Below are 6,058 nucleotides of genomic sequence, written 5' to 3' on the forward strand. Positions count from 1 at the left end.
ATAAGATATTGAGTAACAGCTGAATGTGTTTGCATGCTTGTGCCAATTAACCAAACTAAAAAGATAAAAATCAATGAATCATATTCCTTTACACTGAATAAAAGAACATTACCACTGAAATAAATAAGATCAAATTCAGACCATATTATCCTTTAAGTCTAATATTTACAGAAGACAGTTCATTTTCAGTGTGGATCTGTTATCAATGACTTTTGTTTGTAAATACATTTCCAGCTGAAAACTGAGATCTTAATATGTAACTTGTTTGTATTATAATCATATTTTAGCACTGATTATATGCACATTAAAAAAAAAAGATAATCTGGAGAAATGTAAATCATATTTCATTAACATTCACAATAAATAAACCTTTGTAGCGGTAAATAGAAACTGACACATATATATTTTTGTATCCTCATTTGCCTCAATAAAAATAAAATCCCTGACAGTGTTTCAGTAACTTTCCAAAAGAATAATAAATAAATACACAAACAAACAAAATATCAAGAGCTTGATTACAATAGTCAAAAGAGTGATAGCCCAAATTTGCCATTGCACCTCCTTTGTTATAAATGTACATAAAAATTAGAGAATAACATAAATGCTACAATGCTAATAACTTTATAAAAGCATCATCATATGGGTACGAAATTATATTCTATATTCAACATTTCAATTATGTGTTTGTAATTAGAGAGCAGCGCACCAATGGGACTTTTATTTTGTTCTGATGATGTGACGTCATAAAGATGCGCCGCGCTCCTCGTCTGTTGTGAGTCACATGAAGAAAGGTTTGTGCTTTTAAAGCTTTTAAACCAATGCATACTGTTATGTCAATTAAAGCGTTTTTACAAGCTATGGAAAAATAAATTTAATGCTTTATTTTGTGTTAGTTAAAGCGTTAGCCTTTAGTAACAGAGAATGTGCGTCTCATTTCTCTCTCTATATCATGAATCAATCGTGTGATGATAAGAAGTGATGAGAGAAACTGAGAATCCGAATCATTTGAATCAAATCATTTGTGAAATGATTCAGTGATTCGATTCAGCGGCACGCGGACTACAAATAGGTGCGTTCGAGCTCATGCTGCGCTGCGCAGACCGATCGGCGAGATTAGCCGAAAGCAGTCGGGGAGGAGCTGAAAATGGAGCCGTCAAGTCGGACAAGTTGGAGATCTCGTTGATCTCTCAAACATGGCAGATCACGTGGCGTTTGCCTACTTTATTGCAGATGAATTGGAAGCTATAGAAATACCTTTTTTGTTGGAAGAAATGCAGCACATGCAAGTGAAGCAGCAACTACAGATTTCAGCATCAATCAGTGTTAACCACATTACATTAAATGTCTGTGACATTTTAGTTATTCCATAAAAAATATTACTTAAATATGCAGCTGAATACTATAAGTGGTCTGTATGAAAAAAGCACAATAATAAACTTATGCATAAATCCAATATAAAGAATTTAAGGGAATAAAATGTACTGCAGTCAAAAGATCGTAAACTATTTACGAAATGGCATGCAAATTGATTTGTTATGCACGAAACACGCGTGATCATCGTCATGTGGTGAATGTGGCCAATCATGAGAAGCTGTGACGTCATCACAGCCTGGCGCAGTCCCTTCTGAAATGTTGCGCTGGCTGAGCAAGCCGGCTGTTCTCGAAACGCTCTCGCGTTACTTTGATGCCACACGTGAACGTCACGTGGCGTCGGCGCCGGTTCAAGTCGGTTGTGGCTAGAGGGTATACAGCTCAGACCGGAAACTAACAATGAAATTAATTGTTCTACCTATTAGATTGTGTTTTATTAACGTCTACACCTACCCCAACCCTAAACTTAGCCCTTACTATAATACAAAAAAAGTATTATTGTTGTACAGTGTGACAAAAATAACGTTAGACTGATGTGCGCATGCCCAGTAGCCATAGCTGTATCCCTTCTAGACTTTATCGTTCAAGTCGGACAAAATTTCTAACCGGCATGCACTACTTCAAGTCAGCCGCCGATCGGTCTGCGCAGCGCTGCATGAAGTCGAACGCACCTAATGACAACAACAAACACAAACGAGTGAATCACAACAGCAGATATTTTCATGAGTGTATTATATTAGATATGATGTACAAATAATTGAATACAAAATATAAGGGTGTTTCTTCAACTAGGGGCACTTTTAGCCTTGTGGGAAAAAACGTTCAAAAGTCACATAAGTTTAAATGTCTAGTTTTATTATCTGTAAGAGGATATTTTAAAGTAGAATAACTTTAGCTTTTATATTAAGTAGAGCATGAACTCATAAATTGTGGAAACATTTTATAATATGTGATGAAAACTTTTAAAATATATATATAAAAAAATGTGTATGTGGTGGAAATGACAGCGTGTTGCGAAAATGACCAGAAATGAATGTAAATGTAGGGAAACTTCGTCCCAGTGCTGGACCATGACTGTTTCTGGATTGAAACATTAACAGTCATGCAAATCTATTCCTGCAATCCATATAAATTGTACTTTGTAACCATTAATGTCATTTCCACCACAAAGAGCAGTTTGGTGGAAATTACATTGCTGTAGTTTTTTGTGAAAAAATTGAAGATATCACTGATTGGCTTTGAATTATTACTTAGTATTTCATGTATGCAAAATACTCTTATTTAACCTAAAAATTTTAGCTTTTTAATTGACAGTACATCATGTGGTGGAAATGACATAGAATAAATATATTCGCTGATCAAGCAATATTTACTATGATTTTTCCTCATTTGTTGTTGATGAAATGTAAATTCCCTCCATGTCCAACATGTGCTCTGATGTCACTCAACTTTCCATAGAAATCACCTGAAAAAACTTTGACACAAACTTTTTAAAGATGCATTACAGTGTTGTGGTGGACATGACACCAATACTGTGAGACAGCTGTATTTTGTATAAAAAGTAATATTGATAGAGGTCTCACATTAAATACTATAATGTATTTTAATTATTTTACTAGTGCTTAATAGTTACCAGATAAGTCTGGTCTAAGATTAAACTGTATTTTCATTGTTGAAGTTTAAAAGTCTGGGTGTGTGACAAGGATTAAACACTGATTTTGACACTTATAAGAAGGTTGAGAAGTATGAAAAAAATCATAATAAAAAGGTAGTAAAAATCATTTTAAGTTGGTTTTATTGATAGCTTGACAAGAAAGAGGAATTTGTCCAAAATTATTTGTATTTTTAAAATACGACCAAAGTACATAAAAGTGCCCATAGTCTAAGAATCACCATAAATTAAAATATCTATCTAAATATGAACGATCTGTGTAATTTGTATATATTTTATACATTTAACATACAATTCTATTAAGTCTCTGACTGTCTTACTAGTGCACTGACTACTGAACTAGCAGCTGATTGAGACGCACCCAGAGATGAGTTTGCATTGATTTTTCTTTCTATTAATTATTCTCATATTAAACAGGAAAAAGTGTTCAAACACACAGAAAAACTCCTGGAGAAGCAACAGAGATCCATGTAAAACTATTATAAAGATGGTGTTTATTAAAGATGAGAATGAAGACATGACGATTGAAGAAACATTCAGAGTCAAACATGAAGATACTGAAGACCAAACAAATATGGAGTTTATTAAAGAGGAGAGTGAAGACATGACGATTGAAGAAGCATTTAGATTCAAACATGAAGATACCAAGGAACAAACAGGTTGGTTTTCATTCTCAAACCTGAAGTCTCTACAGAAATTATTGATATTTATGAATAATGTCACACAAGTGTAGAAATGTTTTGACATTTGACAAGTGTTGAGATCACATACTAATGCTGCCTTCAAGTGCAGCTGAGAAGATCTTGCTTGCACATTGGCCATTTGTAATTATGATCTCATGCATTTAAAGGAACACTCCACTTTTTTTGGAAATAGGCTCATTCTCCAGCTCCCCCCGAGTTAATAAGTTGATTTTTACCGTTTTGAAATCCATTCAGCCGTTCTCTTGTTCTGGCGATATCACTTTTAGCATAGCTTAGCATAAATCATTGAATCCTATTAGACCAGTAGCATCACGTTCAAAAATGACCAACGAGTTTCGATATTTGTCCTATTTAAAACTTGACTCTTCTGTAGTTATATCGCGTACTAAGACCAGCGGAAATGTAAAGATACGGTTTTCTAGGCCGATAAGATTAGGAACTACACTCCCATTCCGGCGTAATAGTCAAGGAAGTTTGCTGCCGTAACATGGCCGAAGCAGGCGCAGTAATACCACACAGCACATGTGCAAATGTTTACTTCCGTCAACATATCCAACGTGCATGCACAGCACAGACAGCGTTCCTCGCCATGGAGACATTTGTGAGAGACGATTTAGAAGATATTTACTTTGGTGCAGATCCTAAACCGTATCAATTTGAACCAGAATTCACTGAAGCTAAGGTTTTGGTACGCGAAAGACAAGAAAGTGTGTCTGAACTGCCTGGGACAGAAGGGATGAGGAGAGCAGATTCGCGCTGGTGGGGCTTGCCAACCCATGCCAACTAAAAGTGAGTGCCTGTGTTGTCGCGAGTGGGACCAGGTATTGCCATCGATGGCAACGGTGGATCTACCTGATGAGGAAGTGACTTGGATGCAATGCTGCATCCTGCAATAGTCGATTTTTTTTCCGGTTTGACAAAATAAACTAGAAAAAACGTCACACGCCGAGTGGACCTAATGGCCAGCTGTCGCAAGAGTAAGTTATTCCTGCTATCCAAATAGTCATCTGGGAATTCTATGAAAGATGGTAGTAGATTACGTCTTCGACTTACTATCACAGCCCCTTACAATGCACATAACCATAGCTAATCACACACAGGTAAATCCAGCCACTAACAATTTACCAGCTGCAACTCTGACAGCTGCAACAACCGGAATTACACAAACTTAGCACCGGTCACATTGGAAGTTACCTAGCTGGGATCTAATTTCAGGCGCTGTGTGATATTAATGCGCCTGCTTCGGCCATGTTACGGCAGCAAACTTCCTTGACTATTACGCCGGAATGGGAGTGTAGTTCCTAATCTTATCAGCCTAGAAAACCGCTGCTTTACATTTCTGCTGGTCTTAGTACACGATATAAATACAGAAGAGTCAAGTTTTAAATAGGACAAATATCGAAACTCGTTGGTCATTTTTGAACGCGATGCTACTGGTCTAATAGGATTCAATGATTTATGCTAAGCTATGCTAAAAGTGATATCGCCAGAACAAGAGAACGGCTGAATGGATTTCAAAACGGTAAAAATCAACTTATTAACACGGGGGGAGCTGGAGAATGAGCCTATTTCCAAAAAAAGTGGAGTGTTCCTTTAAGTTGTAACAATAACATACAATGTCAGAAAACATTAATCACCTTACTGCACATACTTGAAAACTCATAAAACCTCTTTGAGACTATGGAACAGCTTACACTTTTTCATGGAGTTTTTCTAGGAAGTGTTAGAGTAGCTGGTTTTGAAGTCCAGAATAAATCAAACAAAGTATTTTATTAACTCAAAAGCGGGATCCAAACATAACGTTAAGACGACACAAAGAAACTAATGATCAAACAACTTATATAGAGTGAGTAATTACAAGACCAGGTGAAGACGATAATCAAATCAACACAGAAGGTCTATGGGAGAAAGCAAAGTTAACAGAATGACAAATCAGAAACAGTGCAAAGACAGGGTAGACAAGGATACACGTGGTAGTCTGGGAAAGCCTCGAGGGTGGATCAGGGAGCTATGGCGGATCTGGGAGTTCAGGAGGCCATGGATGGGCAGCCAGTTCATGAGACCATGGCAGGTCAGGGAGTCCACTGTCCGCTCCTCCAGAGCTCCCTCCAGTGCCCGCTTTGCTAGAAGGCCCTTCTGAACCACTAAATTCAATGCTGCCTGGCCATGGCCTCTTGAACTCCCTGATCCGCCATGAAACTCAAGGGGCGACTGCCATCTGACATTAATCCTCAATTTGTTTTCGATCTCGAAGTTAGAGCCGATTAACCTTTTCACACGTGAGTTTAAAATATTCTATCTAACCCCAAAG

Source organism: Garra rufa, chromosome 2, assembly GCF_049309525.1.
Source record: "Garra rufa chromosome 2, GarRuf1.0, whole genome shotgun sequence".
In the NCBI taxonomy this organism is placed as follows: Eukaryota; Metazoa; Chordata; class Actinopteri; order Cypriniformes; family Cyprinidae; genus Garra; species Garra rufa.